The sequence below is a fragment of the Pantherophis guttatus genome, chromosome 2, assembly GCF_059756535.1.
Source record: "Pantherophis guttatus breed Tessera chromosome 2, ASM5975653v1, whole genome shotgun sequence".
Classification (NCBI taxonomy): domain Eukaryota; kingdom Metazoa; phylum Chordata; class Lepidosauria; order Squamata; family Colubridae; genus Pantherophis; species Pantherophis guttatus.
This window is the reverse complement of record NC_142064.1, coordinates 211,689,420-211,711,429: the sequence shown is the minus strand read 5'-3', so window position 1 is coordinate 211,711,429 and position 22,010 is coordinate 211,689,420. Positions and strand designations below refer to the sequence as shown.

General features: G+C 38.8%; 1 protein-coding gene across 5 annotated transcripts in view; it reads right to left on the bottom strand.

Moving 5' to 3' along the window:
* The window catches only part of LOC148115508 (uncharacterized), a 139,921-nt gene extending 122,794 nt beyond the window's left edge, over positions 1–17,127 (bottom strand). For all 5 annotated transcript variants that reach the window (XR_015732638.1, XR_015732639.1, XR_015732640.1 and 2 more), the window contains exon 1: positions 16,997–17,127. The gene's annotated coding sequence lies outside the window, so the exon portion shown is untranslated. The remainder of the gene's footprint in view (positions 1–16,996) is intronic.
* Between the last annotated feature and the right edge of the window lie 4,883 nt (positions 17,128–22,010).

Sequence of the window (22,010 nt, the reverse complement as noted above, 5' to 3'; positions counted from 1 at the left end):
CCTTGAACAACATGGCCTTTTGGCCGTGCTATTTGGGGATTGTGAAATACAATAGTTTTGGAGGACCCTGGATCAGCTGTTTCCTGTACTTGGTGTTTGAACACAAAGTGTTCCTATAATTTTCTACAAAATCTCCCTTGCTTAACCTGAAGCTTATTTGCAAAAGGAATTGCTGCTTGCATTGTGCATATGTATTACACATTCATTTTTGTTAATCAGAATTTGGCACAAAAGAAGGTGGACAGGTTTTGCTCAGTTGTGTCACTGCCAGTGTTGGAAAACTAGGGTAAGTGATGGCTTGCCTAGATTAAGTTTTTGTGATTTTTTAAAAATTTGCGCAGTTAAAAAAACAGATGGCAGATTCCTCAGTTATTTTTTATTGAGTTAAATATTTTGTAAGCTTTTTTTTTTAAAAAAGAGACAGTTATGGTTTTGCTGTTTAAACCATGATTAGAATTGCTTTATATGACATTATATATGTGCCTTAATTGTTCCGGAGATGCCATGCATTCTTTACTGACCTAAAAACAGTATTTTACATATTGGGATCCAACATCAGGGCACTTATACTACTGGCTGGTTCACATATATTCTAAGCCAGAATTTTTTAAATCATGATTTGTTAAAAATATTATAGTGATATGTTGAACAAAAAGTTTGCACAGAATACTAGGTGTTTTGTGCCTCGGAAGTTGTTCCTGATGCCCTTCTGAGCTATGTTCATGTACTGGCCAGTATGGACCTGTAGCTTGGTAGCTATGTTGCCTGACAGGACTTTCCATGTTGTGGGGAAGTAGTTGGCTGGTGCTGTTCCCTAGTGGGGATCTTTCATGATCAACAAAGTCCTTCCTTGTATTAGTCAGTCTGGGAGGGAGCCTACTGCTAGCATCTGGTTCATCTGTGCTGTTAGGGGTTCATGCACTGCTGTTAGTTTCTTTAACCATAGGTGTGCATCATGTCCAGGCCAGGGGGTGTCCAGCTCTTCATGTCCTTGACCCACTATTGGGTATCTCCTGCTATGATGGTGATTGGTTCCAATCTCTAGGAAAATTGTTATGGTCTGATCTCGGGACTTGCAGCCACTGCACTGGTGTTATGCTATGTCTCTCCTCTTTCTCCCATATGTTCTTCCAATACTATTCAGTTTCTGCTCTTGGTAGCTTTGTTGTTACTATGTTGTCGCACTGCAGTTGTTCTTTGGAAAACAGGCCATTCATCTCCTTGGCCATTGATTCTCTAATGTATCTCCTTAGCCTGGTAGCCAATGCTCTGAACCCTTCCTTAACAGTCTTTAGGGCAGGGGTGTCAAACTGGCGGCCCATGGGATGGATGTGTCATGTGCAGGCCACGTGACTCCTTATTCTCATATTCTTATTCTCATGTGAATAAGAATCAAAATTATACTCCCATGTCCACATGTTGTAAATTTGCTTTGCAGCCTTTAATATTCTCAATACAGTAGAATTCTGGCTAAAGTGAAGTTAAACCTTTGCCCCAATGTCAGAAGGGTCAAACAATAACTTTTAAATGTGCTCACCAAGTTATTTTGCCTTTACTCATTTAAAGTCAATGAAAAAATAGATGAGGTGATAAAACTGGAAATGGGGTAAGTTATAATCATCATCAAGTATTATGATTATAACTAAATTAAAAAAAAATCTAGGAGATCGTGTTCCTGTTTCTTAGTAAGGTATCAATCTGCTCAAAATGCCTTAATAGCATTGAGAAAGGAGCATCTCTGAGTATATATAACAATTATGAGGTAATATTCATATTTACAATTCCCCTTAAATTATTTGTCTATATGTATGTGTGTATATATGTATATGTGTATATGTGTGTGTGTGCATATATACATATATACACATCAGTTTAGTCTGAGATAAATCATTCAGTATATATTCTTCTACAGATTATGAAAGTTTTCTTGATTTGTTATTCTGAGATAATTAAAAGAATTCAAGCAATGAGTAAGATCCCCATTGTTATACATTCATTATAGCCTACATGAAGTGTAAAAGACTTACTTCAATTAATTGAATTGCCTGTTGATTTACCAAACTGTTGGCACAGAACAATCAAAATTATTAATAATATATCATTGACATTTAATAACAGCAAATCTTATGTCCAAAATATCCTTTGATTTTCTACTAAGGTGAGCCACATTCAATATCAAATTAAATATTAGAAGAGATAAAGGACATCCTTGATGAATTCCATGAGATATCTTGATAGATGAGGAAATAATTCAATTTATGATAAACTTGACAGAAGGATTAGAATACCACATATTAATCTATCAGATAGAAAAATAAGGAAATCCTTATTTAACCAAAACCTGCTGCAAAAATTTTCATTGCAACAAATCAAAGTTTCTTTTGATCCCATAATGCTCCTGCTGACAATTTCAGTTTTGTTGGATGTATATCCAAAATAACAATTAATATTCTAATATTATATGAGGTTTCTCAGACTTTCATATTTTTCTCAATCACCTATGTGGGTAGAGGCAATGTGTATTTTTTTTTCCCAGTGGTTTTCCTCTTTCCTAGGTGGATAACTCACATCAGAGGTAGGATGTGAGAAGTTGGCCTAATGAACAATCCCTTTTGAGATGCCCCAAGGTTCAATCCAACTCCCCCCTGGGAGAGTAGGATCTCTGGCAGAGGTCCTGATGACAGTGACTCATTTTGATATCACTATACATTAGATTACTACAATGCACTTTACTTTGAAGGTTATACTTGGAAGCAGCAATGAGTGCAAAATGCAGAAATCTACATACATACTGGAACACTGCAGCAACAGAACATCTGTATTGAGCTGTCCAGAACATCTTAAAATCTTTTAAAAAAATATGAATAGAATAGAATAGAATAGAATAGAATAGAATAGAATAGAATAGAATAGAATAGAATAGAATAACACAGTTGAAAGGGACGTTGGAGGTCTTCTAGTCCAACCCTCTGCTCAGGCAGGAAACCCTATACCATTTCAGACAAATGGTTGTCCAAACTCTTCTTAAAAACTTGCAGTGTTGGAGAATTCACAACTTCTGGAAGCAAGTTGTTCCACTAGTTAATTGTTCTAACTGTCAGGAAATTTCTCCTGAGTTCTAGGTTGCTTCTTTCCTTGATTAGTTTCCACCCATTGCTTCTTGTCCTCCCCTCAGGTACTTTGGAGAATATCTTGACTCCCTCTTCTTTGTGGCAACCCCTGAGATATTGGAACACTGCTATCATGTCTCCCCTAGTCCTTCTCTTCATTAAACTAGACATACCCAGTTCCTGCAACCATTCACAGTGATGGTTTTAACTGATAAAGGCTTCATCCCTAAATGAAGCTTCAGGATTGTATCCTTTGCAGAGGACTGCCCTCGTCCTGAGTAGGGAAACTCAAGTTCCCATAGGCATGTGGAGTGAGAAGCAGAGGGACCTGGGCCTGCAGATTACGCTTTTCCATAGTATCCCCTGGTTTATAGAATAACCTCTCCCCAGAGGTCCAATTTGCTTGATGTCTTTTTGAAAGACCGTGAAAACCTAACTTTTCTGCAGGGCCTCTGAGGGTTGCCTGTCACTGCTATTCAGACACGGGTTGGTACTGATGGTTGTTTATTCATTTTATTGTATTTTTTACAGTTTTATTGTAAACTTCCATAATCCGTCTTTGGTTATGGTGCCCTATAACTATCATATCAATAATAAATATAATAAACAAAAGATTGCGAGATAGCCTTTAGTTTGGGAATAACTGTTATTGCAAATCAGTGCATCACCAAACCCCAAGTGGGAATTCATCCTGCCCCATTCCTGCTGCAGGACTGTGAATGGCAGATGGCTTCCTATCATCTGGTGATGTTCAGAAAGGGGGAGGGGGACAGAGCCAGATGGTTTAACCAATTGCTTTGCTTAACAGACACACACACTGCACAAAAACAGGACTTCACCATTCAGAAGGAAGCCAAGATAGAAACAACAGATGCAGGATAAGGACTGATGATGGAAGCAGTAATTGTTATGCCTTATAGTTTCCTAGTGACTCAGGAATAGTTAGGCAGTATTTTAATTTCAGATTCTAGACCCCAACTTCTTGAGACCCCAGACCTCTGGTTTTTATATGTGTGTATGTGTGTGTTGTTTTTTTTCCCTTTCAAATTCCTCCTCAGAAGCTATAAGAGAATACAAACAACATCTATCATTCATTGAACAAAAGCACAAGGAGTAGGTTAGGGTTATGACTGCAGGCTAATTATTCGCTATTGTCACAAGTTTTAAATCAGTTCTGGTACTTATTGTTTTCCTAACAGAGTTCACATTATAGATTTATTAAGACATTTCTACTTATTTATTTGTTTGTTTGTTTATTTGACTTATTTGCCTAGAGGTGATTCTGGGTGGTTTACAAACATGAAAAGCCAATAAAACATTGAAGCAATAAATACTCATAACAATAGCAATAATTTACAGTTAAAAAGGAGAAGGAATTACATGTCCTAATATTTGGTTTATTTTTGGCTTAATATTTTATCCCTTCATTTCTGAGGGGATATTTAATCCCCTCATCTCTGGTGATTTGTAAATCATAGTTCATGTCTAATGTGTTATGTTAATTTAGTCAATTGTAGACTAATGAAAAATGATGGTTTAGTGATCTCCACTTAATGCAGTGCCTGAGGCCGGCTATCAGCCCTACCAACTCTACAGAATCCTCTCTCTATCTCTCACCATATTTATTCATATATACAGTATATATTTTGGAATACCTTCTCACTGTATTCAATATAGGTGGTCATGTGTGCAGCTAGAATGGGATCCAGGGCATCCCTTTCAGAGAGAACATATTATTTATTTATATTTATCCCACCTTTATTAATTTAATAAATGATTCAAGGCAGCAAACATACCTAATAATCCTTCCTCCTTTTATTTTGCCCATAACAACAATCCTGTGAAGTGAATTGGGATGAGTGACAGGAAAATAGACCAACCATTCAACAAGTTTAGCCCAGGAGGGAGCCCTCTTTTCTCCCTCCCTCCGTCCCAAGCATCCCAAAGGGCAGCCATTACCCATACTTTGTTTCCTTTCAGCAAACCAGGTGGATTTGTGTCTGGGATGCTTTAGGCAGGTGCCCAGGGGAAGACCTGCGCTTCTGGGTCAATCTCACTCAGATGTGGCTGCTGGATCCCAGAGGGCTCAGCAGCCATGCCTGATGCTGCATTTCCATCTGAATAAGGCATTATTCCACTCAGTTGGCTAGAGCTGTTTGGGATTGTTCTGTGACCCTGCCACTCACAGCCCGCTGTTTAGAAACAGAAAACCCAGACGCTTAATTCTGTGCACAATGGGGGAAGGAGATTAGGCAGCTCAAACACAAACAGATGAGCCCAGATTCTCCTTTTAATCAAAGCATCTTTATTTCACTTAATTGTGTTGTATGTGTTTATTCAGCTGCACACACAACCCTTCCCTCCCCGTGTGAGCAATCAGGGAGTTTTGCAGCCAGTTTGCCTCTGACACCTGCTGGACTAGATGTAGCTGCAGGCTTCCTCTCTATTTACTGCAGTTGCCCTTCAGCCTCTCTTGGCAGGCAGCACAGAGCACCACATTAGACAAGACAGGGCATTTGGGACTTTTGTCTAGCCCAAGCTTTCTCTCTTAATGTATCTCTGCCCCACCATACACAACTTTAACTGATCTTCCTGTCCCTTGTCCTCTAAGCTAGCCCCAGCAGGGCCATTATGCACCCTGCCAGAACATCCCTAGCTACAGACCAGGGCAGAACCCAGCTCCGGGGCCTGAGCGATTTAGCAAACATGTCACCATATTATTAATTAATGATTTAAATGGGTACGCCTCCCACTTCACCAATAAGGCGATTCTTTATATTTCTCATTATATGTACAGTTTGAAAGTATATTTCTAGATGTACCAGTTGTACATCTACTAATTTCATTTTTAAATACACTGGCCATGTATATTCCAAGAGTGTGGAACCTCCACCTAGTGCTAATGGACTAAAATAAAGGCAATTACAGTGAAATTTGCAGAGCAAAAAATATTTTCTCTCCAATTCATTAACTCACATTTAGACAAGTAACAGCATTTTAAACCCAGCATGAAGATGGATTTTTTTTTAAAAAAAGTTAAAGCTGATTAACTTTATTCAGTATCAGTTTATTATTCATTAAAGTTCAACAAACTCTCCTTGTTAAAAATGCTGCCCTTGTACTACATTGTAACCATAGTTACCTAGAGTTACGTTTTGTGCAGGCATATGTTTGAATGTATATGGGGGCCAAGAGCTTCATGGCTCTAGACTACTTTTCTTTTGGGTAGAAGGACTGAAATTTGCCTTACCACAATTAACATACATCATTGGGCCTTTTCCTAATACTAACTTAAGCTGCTATCCACCTGTTTTTGGGTCAGCATAAAAGGATGCTAGTGTAAAATTAGCTGTTTCCATAGCCAATACCCATCCAATCATTTCTGCATGTGTTCCAGTCCTCTGCTAAATTGTGTCTTGATCCATGAGCACTGTACCTAATATGAGTGAAGTATGTCAACCTCTCTCAGCACACCATGTACCAGTAGAGAAAGCAATGAAAGCAAGAATGCAGAGGATCTGATTCCAGGATTTTGTCTGAGAATCTCTAGATTGGAAATTTAAGAGAAGATACCAGGCCAGAAATAGCCCCAGAGGTGAGAAAGGCAGCTCTTGCCATGACTGTGCAACTAGCTAGGCTTCTTACAGTAAGATAATTGAAACTGATTAGCTAAGTTAATTTGCTCTAACTTCAGGGTAAGGAGAAAGGCAGGTGAGTGGAACTGATAGATGTAAGGAACTGGAAAATAAGCAACACAAATCTAGTTCAACATCCCTCATTTCAGAATCATTTCAAAACAGTGCCTCCAATCCTTAGCCCTCACGGACAGTCCAAACATCTCCTTTTGTTGATAGTTCTCAGATTGTTAGAGCTCCAAGAAGATCAAAATGGAGATGTTCCCCCCTCATCCAAGTCCATAACAACACTGTCCCCACGAGGACCAATGCATATCCAAGACTGAAGTCTTTCTTTAAGGAGCCTGAATAATCCATTTCATCCAAGATCCTGTGGACTGAGTCCCATCATTTCTCCATATCATTCCCTTCAAATGGGGAGCTGATAGTTGTCTAGGATGGCTGGATTAAGTCAGGGCTACCCGAAAAGAGTGTGAACCATCCCCCCTTTCAAGGAAACATTCCTTCTCAAATCCAGCCAATACACCCTTCTGATTGCATGGATGATTCCCCCTCATCTTACTAGACTCCTCCTCCTCCTCCTCCTCCTCCTCCTCCTCCTCCTCCTCCTCCTCCTCCTCCTCCTCCTCCTCCTTCTTCTTCTTCTGCCACATCTGTCCTCGGACATTGGTGATCATGTTGGCAATCCTACTTTTGTCAACAGTATGAAAATGTGCTACTGAGTTTTGTCCAAACCAGGTTTTGAAGCCATGATGTTCTTCTTCTGCCCGGACCTCGTTTGCCTTCAATCTTTCCCTGGAGGATTAAGTGAAGGATGCCGTATTTTTCTAGGTGTCGCATCACATGTCCAAAATGTACTAGACTCTGTATAAGTACAATTAAGCTCAGAGTCAATGTAAATGATTTTATCTACAAAAGAGTTTGCAAACATTATGATGACCCACCATAGGATCATTGCTGTCACCACCACATCACCATCAAGAAAGGCCATTTGTTCTACCACCTATCCTCTTCAACAAAGTCCCTGCAGATGATAATAAGCATAAATATGTTTATAAGACCCCACAAGTTCACACAGATAACAAGAAGAAACATGTTTTCCCACTCTTATTGCCATGGTATACCCCTGAAGATGGGTATGCAATCAGAATCAGCCAAACTCATTGTTTTCCTCCACTCTGCTTCTGATGGTTCTTCCCTCATTTAAGTGACTCTTCACTCTTCAAGAACCTTCCTGGGGTATGCAAGGGAGTAAAAGTCCTTGGGGTGCAATTTGATCCAATATCTGAACCATCTTTTTATTTCAGAGTTCAGCGAGATATGTGGCAATGCTGCTCAAAAGTTGATGGATAAGTGACTAGTCTGGCATCCCTGCAGAGATCAACTGTACCAATAAAGTACCCACAAATCAGAAAATTAAAAAAACAACACAAAGTTGGCATTAGAAATAATTTGTGTGTGCATGACATATGCATGAAAGGACACAAAATGCTGAGAAGAAAGCACGGTGAAAGAAATGGCCACATAGCTCTCCTTCAAAAAGTTTTCTCCAAGATAATGGTTGACCAGGTATTACATGCTTCAGTATAAATAATGTTAAAGTTATTGAGGAACAGCATTGGAAACAAGGGAGAAAATATTGCTTTAAAAATGGTAGACAAAATGACAATTTAAGGGTGCTTAAATTGTAGGATGAGATAAAGTCACGTGACCAAGGGAAAAACTGCTGTTGTCAGGCATGGTTGTGTAATGTAATGGTAAACTGCTAATCCAAGTGATTTAAAACTCAACAGATGTATAGTTATATATGTAAGTGAAATATAGATTCTTACAGAGCTTTTGCTAAATAGGGATAAGGCCACTGAATATGTACAAAATCAATCTCACTCCTCTTTTTAATGCTTTCAGATCAGTATCTGGACAAGGCTAGGACAAGCCAAGTTCAGAACTGGTTCATGTAGTGAAGGGGAGGGAAACAAATTTCTGAGGCTCAAATACCGGAATAACCAATCAAAACACAACTACAAAACTAAATGGTAGGCAGAGGCTAGAAGCCTGGGAAACTGATATTCTGAGTAATCAATCAGGAACAGGGAGATATCCTTCTTTGTCAAAAGACCGTCTAAAAGGAGAGAAGGCCAAGTCCATTTTGTCCTTGTACTTTTTGCCATCCATTACAAAGGAGATGGCATCTCTTTCCAGTCTGGCTCCTACCAGGTTAGAAATTCACCTCAACTTGGAGAAGGGTTGGTGAAATTTATCTGAACTGTTTGTTTCTTTATATTCTTAGTCCTCTTTTGTTCTATGTGAATTGTCTGCGTATCTGTCGTTGTGTATTCATGCCTGGAGGATAACTGTGAGTAAAGCCTATGTACAGGACCCATGAGATTTTCTGTCCTTTCTTCAATTCTCAATTAGCTCCTGTATTAAGCCAGGGAAAGCAAACCCTCTAGATAGTGGAGCTGCTCAATAGGCAAAAAGTATTAATTGCATAGAATGTGCCCTAAATGGCTCTTTCACTCTCTGATGGGTATTAACAAAACACAGAGTTTAGAATTGTTGTGCTGAACAAGTTACCCTTCCAGTTCAAAAGATTTCAAGATTACACTCACATTTAAAAGAGTAGTTTTTACTGATGTTAACCATTGATCTGCCAGGGAGGGCCTGATATTTTGAAAATGGGATGCTCAGGCCAGATACATTTGCTGTGTAATCCTTGGATGAATCCAATATTCCATACATTTATTGGAGTAAAATACTTTAGGACCGTGATGGTGAGCCTATGGCACATGTGCCTGAAGTGGCACGCAGAGCAATGTCACCTGGCATGCGTGGCATCACTCGTTCCTCTTCTGGGTTTCTGGCATGCATGCATGCACGACAATCAGCTGGTCTTTTTGTATGTGACAGTGCTGGAAATTAGAAGACCTGGTCTTCCATTTTCCTGTTCGAGCATGTGTACTGGCCAGCTTATCGTCGTATGCGCATGTGCACTAGAAACCCGGAAGAGTAGCTGGTTGAAACCGGAAGTTCAGTAGCTGAAACTGGAAGTGCATTTTCTGGTGCTTGCATGCGCCCTGGGCAGCTCCTCTTCTGGGTTGTGGCCCAGACATGCATGCATGCACTCTCTTTTCGGCACTCAGTGCCGAAAAGGTTCGGCATCACTGCTATAGGATGATCACCCTAAGCATACTTGATCCCCATGATCTTTTGCTTTCAACTACTTGAAAGATAAAATTACCCATATAACATATGCAGAATCTGTAATGGTCATTCATTATGCCTCATATGTCCCACTCAAACTAGAATCTGTGATTCCCTCCTTCCAGTGATGGGATTTGGGTTGATTTCTAACTCCTTAAACTACACAATAAACTGAAGCCTCAAATTGACTTGGAATGTAGCCTACCATGCATCTTGTCTACTCTTCTGGGATATCAGGCAAGAGGTTCAAATTGCCTATTACTAATAGAAGTGTGGAGATCATTTTTCTTTGTAAACTATGATGGCAACAACTAAGCCAGTGTTTCTCAAACTTGGCAACTTTAAGATGTGTTTACTCTCAAGAATTCCCTAACCAGCATGGAGATTGTCCACATATCTTAAAGCTGCCAAAGTTGAAAAATGTTGAGCTAGACAGACTCTATTCCCTAAGATTGCTGGAGGAATAATGAGGAAAGGGCTTGAGAATGTCAAACCATTATATCTCTAAATGAGAGTATGCATATATCACTGTGCTATATCTGTTGAGGGCTGACATGTGTATGAGTTGTTGAGGTCTCATTCCCCCTATCCTTTAGTTTTCATACCTTAAAGGTAAGATTTGCTTTATTTATCTGATAAAAAGCCAAAACCCTTTCAGAAGAGCAGTTTCCTTCTCTGGTGCATCTTCAGGCTGTAGAGTCATTTTCAGACAGTGATGTACTTGTTAAAAACATACCAAGAACAAAGAGGTAACAATTGTAATAATGTTAATGGGGCTATTAAATTATGAGTCTCCTGCAAGCAGGCTACCGATAATGTGTATTGGATTTGAATATAACTAAGCTGCCCTCACAAAATGTTATAGATGATTAGAAACAAATTGTTTGGGTTCTGCAACAATTTAGCTATTGATTACCCATTAAGTAAAGCATCTATGAATGATTTATACAAACTTTCTCAATTATTTAGAAGAGGAATCTCATGGAATTAAATAGCAGTGCAGTATTACAGTTCTAGACCACTGGTTTAAAATACACTGTCTCTAGAAGACTATTGAACTTGTTGGAATACATGTTAATCCTTGGCCATCATTTCATCCTGAAAACCATCTGTCATAATAAGCCTATGGCTTGATTTAATTTATACACTGCTTAAACCAGCTATAAGAATAGAATATGATTGAAATGAGATAAGGATCTAAATAGAATAAATATGTCAAATAAGGGAGATGTAAATCACATATGATTCATTTACTCTATGATATTTCTAATGCCTGCGTCAAACTATTTCAGGTTGAGCTAAAGTAAATAAAACAACTCGGCACACAACCATAAAGAAACATATTCTTAGGCAAAGTAACTATACTGTGTAACTATACTAAACTAATATTCTAACTATACTGTGCAAAAAAGCAGAATGAGGGTCTATGAGATGGAGAATAAGATATGGGAAGAAATTCTTTCTGGGGCTCTTCAAATATTTATTTATTTATTTAATTTTTTATACCGCCCTTCTCCCGAAGGACTCAGGGTGGTGAACAGTCAAAATAAATATATATATAAAAATGTGAATAGAAGCAATACATAATAATTAAGTCAATTTGGCTTATCAGTTAAGTTAAGATTTACCACCAGATGCTTTGAAAATTGCCCTCTTTATTTTTTTCATCTAAGAAGAATATAGCTGAACATATATTGCAGAGAAAAGCGTTCCATAAATTAGTAGTAATTGGCACAGTTACTGTTTATTAAATTAATACCTCTTCCAGTAATAGAATGCTGAAAGCTATGTGCAGAAAAATGTAAACATATGAAAACTATCTAAAATACAAATATAAAATATGTATACATAAAGAATATTAAGGAGACTCTAATTGGCTAAAACTAGTAAGCTCAGCAAAGCCCTTTACCAGCTGAAATATTTCCAAATAGCAGTGAAATTGATAGAAAGTTAATGCTTATTTCCCAAGTGGGGGTCAACTGAAAGAATGGTAATTATGTGGTTAGAATGGGTTCTTTTCAGTTTTAACTACTAGAAAAGCAGAAATGCAGAACAAAGCCTTTCAGATGTCTGTGAATAGAAATATATACAAGGACAGTTCCCTCCCCCATCATTTACATACCCTACATGTACATCTACATTTGTACACACTTTGAACATTTCTCATGGGCAATTCCTCAATGTTTTTTTTATTGCTTTCCAGAAAAATGGGACATTGAGACATGTTCTTGTAGTGTTTGTGCAGATAGCAGAGCAAAAACAGGCATATAGAAAAAGGGGAGCTTTCCTGCATAATAAGCAAATGATGAGATACAACAACCTATTTACATAAATTAGAGAAATTAAACAAGCAGATATTTACAACTCATGCATAGTTATATTTATGTATGTTCTTATACAAATTGACATACAGTATGTGTACCAGTGGTGGATTGCTCCCGGTTCAGTCCGGTTCTATAGAACCAGTAGCAAAACCAGCAGGAGGCTCCGCCCACCTGCCACGATGTCATAATGGGTGATCTGCGGATGCGCAGAAGCATGCACGATCCCGTTGCGAACCAGTAGTAAAGGTAAGTAGAACCCACTCCTGATGTGTGCATACACACATAGAGCTCCTCTAGTTTTTCCTTCATCAAGTACTGAAAATGAATGGACTAGGGGCACAGCCAGGGCAAGCAAGAAGCCTGCTGAAGTTAGTTCCTCATAGGAAGGCCACCATGTTAGCTTTGGAAGCCATATTAGGCCAGAAGCTCCAATGCTGCCACCTTCTCATGTGTGGGAAAGTAGGAGAGGGGGTTGGTAGACATAATAGTATTCTTCCTGTCGGTCAAGGTCAGGGCAATCCCACATCTGGAGAAGGAGTGGTCAGGGGGCTGGATCGGGATGGAATGGGCGTTGATTGGAGCATGTGACTGACTGGGTGGAAAAGGGGATGGTTTTGGGAGCTTTGACTTACTGAAGGAAAACCCGGGCTTTTCAGATTCGGGTTTCCTCAGATGTGCCAGTTTGCCTATTCTAGTAAAGAGGACTTTGGAAAATGCTTGCTTCCGCGTCTTTACTTGGAGTGGGGTTTTTTTCTGGAATGCTGTCACACCAATTATAAGAAATCTTATATTTGATGCCCTAAGTACTCTTAAAGAAAGGTAGAATTAAATGTCACTAATAAATAAAAATATAAACAAATCAGACTTTATCCCAAAATCTTACCCTTGCAAACATTTCCTAGCTCTCTGAAGACCAAATAAAATTCTATGTATGATTCATTAATCTGTTTTGGTTTTAGGTTATTATATTCCTTATCTAAAACCTTTTTTTTTGTATAAATTTGCCATTCACTAGATGAACATGAGGCACCACAATGTCTCACCTTAGTAACTTATGATTCCATTATTTCTTCACCTGACAGGTTGATACATAATCACAATGCTAATTAATGCTAATTGAATAGTCATTGTAGCAAAGTATAGGTATAAAGCTGTGTTTTTAGCATGCTTACATTTCAATGTAACCCAATTTGTTTCATTTTCTGTATAATGGTATTCTCTTATGATTTCCAGATGTATTCATTAGACGCATTAATAGATTTATGAATAATAACACTGGAAATTATCCATATGCCAATTTACTTCTCTCTTTTTGTATATTGAAAAAGAAAAGATATCATAACTGAGAAGCTGGGTCACTAAGGACCTTACCTATGGCCGTTTTGCTTTATATGTGTCAGACCTAAGCCCAAAGATGACACAGTTGATTTGAGTTCTTTATTTGCTTACACCTAATAGACAGAATCTTGCCAGACTAAAATTATAAACATCTAACCTGATGAATATATCCTGAGATATTTTAAGGTGTGGCTACCCTGAATCTTTTCTTCCCTTTTCTATCCAGTTCAGGACTGTGCAGTCCAACACTTTCAGCTCCCAGAATTATCCAGTCAGCATTCTGAGAGTCAAAGTCCACACTTCATAAAGTTGCCGAGATTGAGAATCAACTGCTCTACAGCACACATTTCAGCATAGGATCATATCACACATGTAATTTTAGTTATATATGAATAACAGCACAATTTGTCTTAAATAGTACCATAGGGGTAAAATAACATGGGATTTCATGGTTTGCAAATATGATTAAGAATGACAAACAATAAAAGTATAATAGGCATGTTTACATGATTACTTTTTCAGCTACCATGGGATATGTTCCATTTATAAAGTCTATACTTCATTTATGATGTTTTTAATCCACTCAACATTGCCTTGAATCATTTTTATCATGTGGATTATGTTAATGGCATTAACATTAAAATTAATGGAATATGTTATTGTTATCTGTTCAAGATCCAATTGTTGCCATGCTCCAACATTTGATTCAAACAGAAAATTCAAAGTATTTGGGTTTAAGTATATCTATTATTCTGAAAGAGTTGAGTACAAGGCAGGGGTGCAATTCAGCAGGTTCTGGAGAACCAGTAGCAGAAATTTTGATTAGTTCGAGAACCGGCAAATACCACCTCTGGCTGGCCCCAGAGTGGGGTGGGAATGGGGATTTTGCAGTATCCTTCCCCTGGAGTGGGGTGGGAATAGAAATTTTGCAGTATCCTTCCCCTGGAGTTGGGTGGGAATGGAGAGTTTGCAGTATCCTTCCCTTGCCACGCCCACCAGGCCACACCATGCCCACCAAGCCACGCCCATATAACCGGTAGTAAAAAAATTAATTCCACCACTGGTAGAGGGTGATATTAATGGCATCTGCCACATCTTTTACCCAAGCCTTACTGGATATTTTTCTTTTCAGGGGGAGGGAAAAGTAAAGAGGAATAGCGGTTGTTTAGTATCTCTTTAATCAGCTCCAATGACAGTAGTAATGCAAAGAGCTCACCAATTTATATTGCATTACGGTTGTCAGCAAAAACTATCATTGTGGTTGGTCACAAGCAAATCATCCAAGTTCATAGTAGAAAACTGTTTAAGTGATTAAAAAGCATCTCTTCAGGAGAATAATAAACCAAGACCAATCTAAGGGCTGGGCTGCAATTTGCAGCCATTCAGGCCAGCCATTTTTCAATCTTATTTTATTACAACATGTTGCTTAGAAAATGTGGAGTTAGAGTGAACTTTATGTTTTAAATTCTTGCCCTGACCCAGTCAGTCCAACACATCTGGGAATCTCAGTCAGCTCACTTGATGTCTGAGGTCAAAATAAATGACAAACTGTTTCAGAAATTCTCATCAGAAAAAAACAGAGATTAAGGCAAGGAGGACTTTTCAACCAGACTGAGGTGACAGATGGCTAAAAGTTGTGTCAGGAGGAGGTAAAGACTGAGGAAAGCTAACAGAGAGGAAAATGAAACTTTGATGGGGAATTAGTTGTGGTGGAAGTGAAGGCACCTGCCACCCACGGTGCCATGAATAGAGAGTGGCACTTCCAAGCTGAAACAGAATTTAAAGAAAGCTAATAAGTGTGTCATACAAAATGGAGGTGGTAATAAATCTTCCAGGTGAACACTCAGTGAGATAAGAAGCATTTAACTGCAATGCTATCTAAGACTAGGGCTTTGCATGCTGCTCAGTAAATTTTGTTCTTCCCTCTCTTCAAATAGCAAGCCTAGGCAAATAAAGAGAAGTAAACATCTTGAATCTGACTATTCAAAAAGATTACTTTCCTGCCTAACAAAGGCAGGAAAGTCACAGTTACTGTATTAAAATATACTATTTACTTGAGTGGGATAAGGAGTAAGGTGTCTATGATGTGTCGATTTTCTGAAGAAGATAATACCCCAGTATGATGTATTGTGCTAAGTTATTTGGGAAGATTTTTTCACAATGTGAGACCAAATCACTATCTCACTGGAAGTGCAAAACACAATTTACTAAGCAGAAGGTATTTCCTGTTCTTAGTAACTTGGCAGAAAAAGAATAAAGGAAGAAACAATTACAAAGTAAACCTCTGCCTTTTCTGAACATTTCAGAACCACAGATCAACAGGAAGCTTCAAAGTTGATACAGAAGAGAGAGATAAGGATTATGGCTTTTCTTGTGGCCCACAAGAATTTCAAAGCCATAATATGTAAGTGACAGTTAAGCATCCTTGGATCCATTTATCATCAGAATGCACAGGAGATGGCAACTACACGATCACCATCTTGTAATGTGAGTAATGGCTCTTAGGAATTTGATTATAATTTGATATAATCCATAGCAATCTAATAAACAGGGATGGAAAAAACCCCAAATTGGAGAAAAACTTGTGTTATTCTTTTTTTTTATGTTATTGACAGGGATGATGAAAGATGCCTCATAATAGCACAATGCAGGCTCTCTCCCTAATGTACTTGTTAACAATGTCACAAGTGCAAAAAGGGTGGAATCTGTGTTGAAACATCATGATGCATCATTCATAATTTGTCCCTTCTTGCTAGCCCTGTGAACTCTAATGGTTTCTGATGTACAGTATACCCCTGACCTGCTGGCAGCAAAACAAATGTGAAACAATGTCTGAGTTGAAAACTCCCATTGCAACCACTGGATAGGGTTTTTTTGGGTGACTTTCGTTATCTGCTTTAATGAAACTTCAGCTACTTTCCTGATTGATTAGATGGTCTGTAGCAGGCTCCTAGCAAGATATCCCTTCTCTTAGCTTGCCTTTTACTTTATCTCAGATGCTTTCAACATCTGCATTACTGTAAGTCCAGTGGCTCTTTTTCTATAGGTATGTCATTCCCAATATAGTGTGATAAACCAGTTCTCTTTTGTTGTTTGTTCTTCTGAAACGTTAAGACTTAACCCATTAAGGCTAATATTCCACTGGTTTATTTCACCATACTTTATTCCAGTATGAAATATAATGTTATCCCTTATTACATCATATTTGCCTTTGTGCCTCATTCATCTTATTATCTATATTTTGTGCATCACTGTTGCAACATTCAAAGTAATACCCATAATCAGAATCCCTTTTTCTTTGTCCCAGTATTTTCTTTGTTTTATTTAACAATAATACTGGTAATTTTCAAAACACTTCGCTTTACTGCTACATTCATTCCATTACCTGCCAATGGTCTCATGATTATCCACCTCATCTCCACCCTATTCCTTGTATTCGGATTTAAAACTCCCTTGATCAGGTTAGCCAGATGTCATCCAAGATGCATTTGGCTCCTTAGTGAGAAAAATTCTATTGCTGCCAAACAGCCTCTCCTGGAATTTGTTGAAAATTCTAAACCTTTGTCATTTGTATCAATGTTGCATCTGGGAGTTCCATTTAAAAATTGTCCTTCCTCTTGCTGAATTTTTATTTTTAATAGGAAGCGTTGATGAGAACACATCCTGGAAATCAAGATCCTCCACCCTTTTTCCCAAAGTCATGAAGCTATTCTTCCTATGCTGAAGATCATACCTTGCAAGTGTCATTTGTACCCACATTGGAGTTTCTGATCAGCAAGTTTGTTTTGTCACATCACTGATTTGGGCAGTTGTGAGGCAGCATATACGTCAAGATGAAAGTCATGGACAACAACCAAAGTCCACCTGTTTGTGTGTTAGTTTAATCTGCATAGCAGCCCATCACACATGATAGTGATTCTTTATTCATGCTTATAACAAGTATGGTTTTACTATTCTATGCAGATTAGAATTTCTAATTTAGAGACTATCTTCCAACCCAAAGTATTATTATTCATATCCCATTAACTCAGAGGGGTTCAGCCCAGTGGTAGGATTCAGCCAGTTCGTACCACTTCGGGAGAACCACTTGTTAACTTTCTGAGCAGTTTGGCAAACTGGTTGCTGGAAGAAATCATTAGGGCAGAGAACCAATTGTTAAATTACTTGAATCCCACCACTGGTTCCGCCCCCCCCATGTCTATGTAAGTTTTGGAATTTGTTGCTACAAATTGTGGTGCTGACTACTAGCTTGAGTAGCTTAAAAAAAGATTTGGATCAATTCTTGAAAGTCATGGGTATCAGCAACTATTGGCCTTGGTGGCAATGTGACTGTCTCTGAAAGCCATTTGCTGGGAGACTAGTGGGTTTCCTTATGCAGTTGGTTTGTCACTGAGAACAGACTGCTGGACAAGATGGGTTACTGGCCTGAAGCAGCAATCGATCCAAAATTCAGCAGAATTAGGAGATAGATTCAACATGTGACATCTAAGCTGGGATTGCTGTATTGGTTACTTAATAGGCTTTGGGCCCAATTCGTGACTCTGAATTAAAGTCCTACTTGCTTTTGTATTTGCAGGATTGCTTTTCCTGACCAGCGTGAGCTGATTTTGTGCATGGATCACAAGAAGTTAGGCGGGTGGGATTCTGGGAGCGTATCTTTTTAGTGGTGCCCCTCCCTTCCCAGATCATGAAATATTTTGCAGGGTAAAGAAACTCCCCAACTTGCTTACATTTTGCAAACCTTGAAAACCACTCTGTTCCAATGGACTTTTGTGGCAGACTTGAATTCCATTTGTAATTATGATGTATATTATATCTTAATTTTTAATACAAAAACAGCTTTGAATCATGAAATGTAGACAAGTATAGAAATGTTGTCATAAATAAACATTCAATTATCAGTTGGTTCTGGATGAAACAGACTGACTGCTCCCTTGAAGCAATGACCAAGAGAAAATATTGGCAAGATTGAGAGTAGTAGAAGAAAGGAAAACAACAAAAAGGCACCCGGATAAGATTAGGTTTATTACTGGAATAGGTTGAGCATCACTGGGGATAGGGCAAGATATGGCCATTTTCCATGCAATCCCTAGAACTCAGGCTCGATTCAGTGGTACCAAATTAATTGCTGTGAAATTTTGAGTGTGAAAATAAAAACCTGACTGCTATTGATCCTTCAATGGCAGTGTATAGAAAAGCACATACAATCCTTTCTACTGACATTATATTTCGGATTTTTGCTCTCCAGTCTTTACGGCCAAATAATCCATTTTCCAAATCCCCCCCTTGATGGTTTTTTTCTTCTTCTTTAATTCATATATATCGACAAGGGGCAGAGGAGAGAGCTAATTCGACTGTAGGGAAAAGAGATATTTAATACGTTACTGTCTATATTTTTCTCAATCCAAATATCCCCTGTCCCATGTGCTCTGATTCTTGTGGTGAGATAATAGAGAAATGTGTGTTTATTCACCATAGAACAAACAGCACTTTGGGGTAGAGTTTGACCCTGACTCCTGATCAAAATATATGCAGCCTTTCTTACCTCAGCCTTTCAAGTGTGCAGTCTACTTTCCATCACCATCCCATGTCCAATTATTTGTTTTTCTGATGGCAGATCTGGCTGATCAAGATACAGGAGACAAGGAAAGCATACTCTTTATTCCTTAGTTCCTCTGTATGGTATATATCAGCCTGCCCCATATTTGACAACTGGTAGTAAAAAATCGGTTACCTTAAGCACAGAAAAGATTTACATTTGCAGCATAGAAGAGCAAAACAATCAACCAGTTTTTGGGGTTTGAGGAAACAGCAACATGTCACTAAATAAAGAAAAAGATGGAAATGTGTATAGCAAGAATGTATAAAAATAGGTTGCTTAAATGAGAAAACATGGTATATTTCAGTTGCAACAGGGACTGTAAACTAAATGTTTTGGGGTTATGTATGACAGACTGGTAGCACAATTTGAGATCTATCCATCAAAAATCAATTGTAGTCCATCAGTTATATGAGAAGGACACATGCACACAAGAGTAGAAGAAGTGACTCTGGTAGATTTCAAAATGTGCAGGGCTAGAAAAAGACCTGCCTATATATTCCTGCAACTATTACATTATATTAAAATGAGTTCATCCTAGAGAGTGTTCTCCCTGGTATGTTTTCAAGCAAATGGTGAATATTAGATACAGGTGAAACTCGAAAAATTAAAATATCGTGCAAAAGTTCATTTATTTCAGTAATGCAATTTAAAAGGTGAAACTAATATATGAGATAGACTCATTACATGCAAAGCAAGATAGTTCAAGCCTTGATTTGTCATAATTTTGATGATTATGGCTTACAGCTCATGAAAACCCAAATTCACAATCTCAGAAAATTAGAATATTACATGAAATCAAAAAAATAAGGATTGTACATAGAACAATATCGGACCTCTGAAAAGTATAAGTATGCATATGTACTCAGTACTTGGTTTGGGCCCTTTTTGCATCAATTATTGCCTCAATGCGGCGTGGCATGGATGCTATCAGCCTGTGGCACTGCTGAGGTATTATGGAAGACCAGGATGCTTCAATAGCAGCCTTCAGCTCTTCTGCATTGTTCGGTCTCATGTCTCTCATCTTTCTCTTGGCAATGCCCCATAGATTCTCTATGGGGTTCAGGTCAGGTGAGTTTGCTGGCCAATCAAGCACAGTAATCCCATGGTCAGTGAACCAGGTTTTAGTACTTTTGGCAGTGTGGGCAGGTGCCAAGTCCTGCTGGAAAATGAAGTCAGCATCCCATAAAGCTCGTCTGCGGAAGGAAGCATGAAGTGCTCCAAAATCTCCTGATAGACGGCTGCGTTGATCCTGGACTTAATGAAGCACAGTGGACCAACACCAGCAGATGACATGGCTCCCCAAATCAACACAGACTGTGGAAACTTCACACTGGACTTCAAGCATCTTGCAGTGTGTGCCTCTCCATTCTTCCTTCAGACTCTGGGTCCTTGGTTTCCAAATGAGATGCAAAAGTTGCTCTCATCAGAAAAGAGGACTTTAGACCACTGAGCAACAGACCAGTTCTTTTTTTCTTTAGCCCAGGTAAGATGCTTCTGACATTTTTTGTTGTTCAGGAGCAGCTTGACAAGAGGAATATGACATTTGAAGCCCATGTCCAGGATCCATCTCTGTGTGGTGGCTCTTGATGCACTGACTCCAGCCTCTGTCCACTCCTTGTGAAAGTCCCCAACACTTTTGAATGGCCTTTTCCTGACAATCCTGTCCAGGCTGCGGTCATCCCTGCTGCTTGTGCACCTTTTTCTTCCACACTTTTCCCTTCCACATAACTTTCTATTAATGTGCTTTGATACAGCACTTTGGGAACATCCAACTTCTTTTGCAATTACCTTTTAAGGCTTTCCCTCCTTATGGAGGGTGTCAATGATGGTTTTCTGCACAACTGTCAGGTCAGCAGTCTTTCCCATGATTGTGATTCCTACTGAACCAGACTGAGAGACCATTTAAAGGCTCAGGAACCCTTTGCAGGTGTTATGGCTTAATTAGCTGATTAGAGTGGGACACTTTGAGCCTAGAATATTGAACCTTTTCACAATATTCTAATTTTCTGAGATTGTGAATTTGGGGTTTTCATGAGCTGTAAACCATGTAAGCCATAATCATCAAAATTATGACAAATCAAGGCTTGAACTATCTTGCTTTGCATGTAATGAGTCTATCTCATATATTAGTAGTTTCACCTTTTAAGTTGCATTACTGAAATAAATGAACTTTTGCATGATATTCTAATTTTTCGAGTTTCACCTGTAGTTATCTCTGTGATGCTCTAGTTGGATTGCCTCCTGTATTAAAGTGTGTGTGTGTGTGTGTGTGTGTGTGTGTGTGTGTGTGTGTGATCATGAAGGTCTTCCAGCCCTAGGATTTTATCACTTTCTTTGAAAATCCAGGTTGCTACAGACAAGCCTATTGGAGGCTACCTGACATGCAGAGTAAAGCCAGCCAAAGGCATGCAAAATCGATCTCATCTTTACAGGAACGTCTGCTTTTGAATTAAACAACATTCATTAATCAAAAGAAAGTGGTGGCCGCACGTAGTGAGGCAGTGCTGCACTTTTCTTGACGAAGCGAGAAGAGGCTCCCCATACTCCAGCCTGGTGGGGACTGGCTATAAATAGAATGCAAGATATTAGCCGCAACTGTCCAGAGACTAGTGCTGTTGGAATCCAAAAATCCCCATTATAAAAGGGGGAGAAAAGGCGGGATGAGGTTGGGGGCATGAGAAGAAATCTTGCGCCTGGCTGGGTGATGAGACTAACGAGCACTGTATGCAGAAACAAGGAGGTGGGGTGGGGGGAACCCACGGAGATATGAAAAGACGGCAGTAGAAAGTAACGCTGG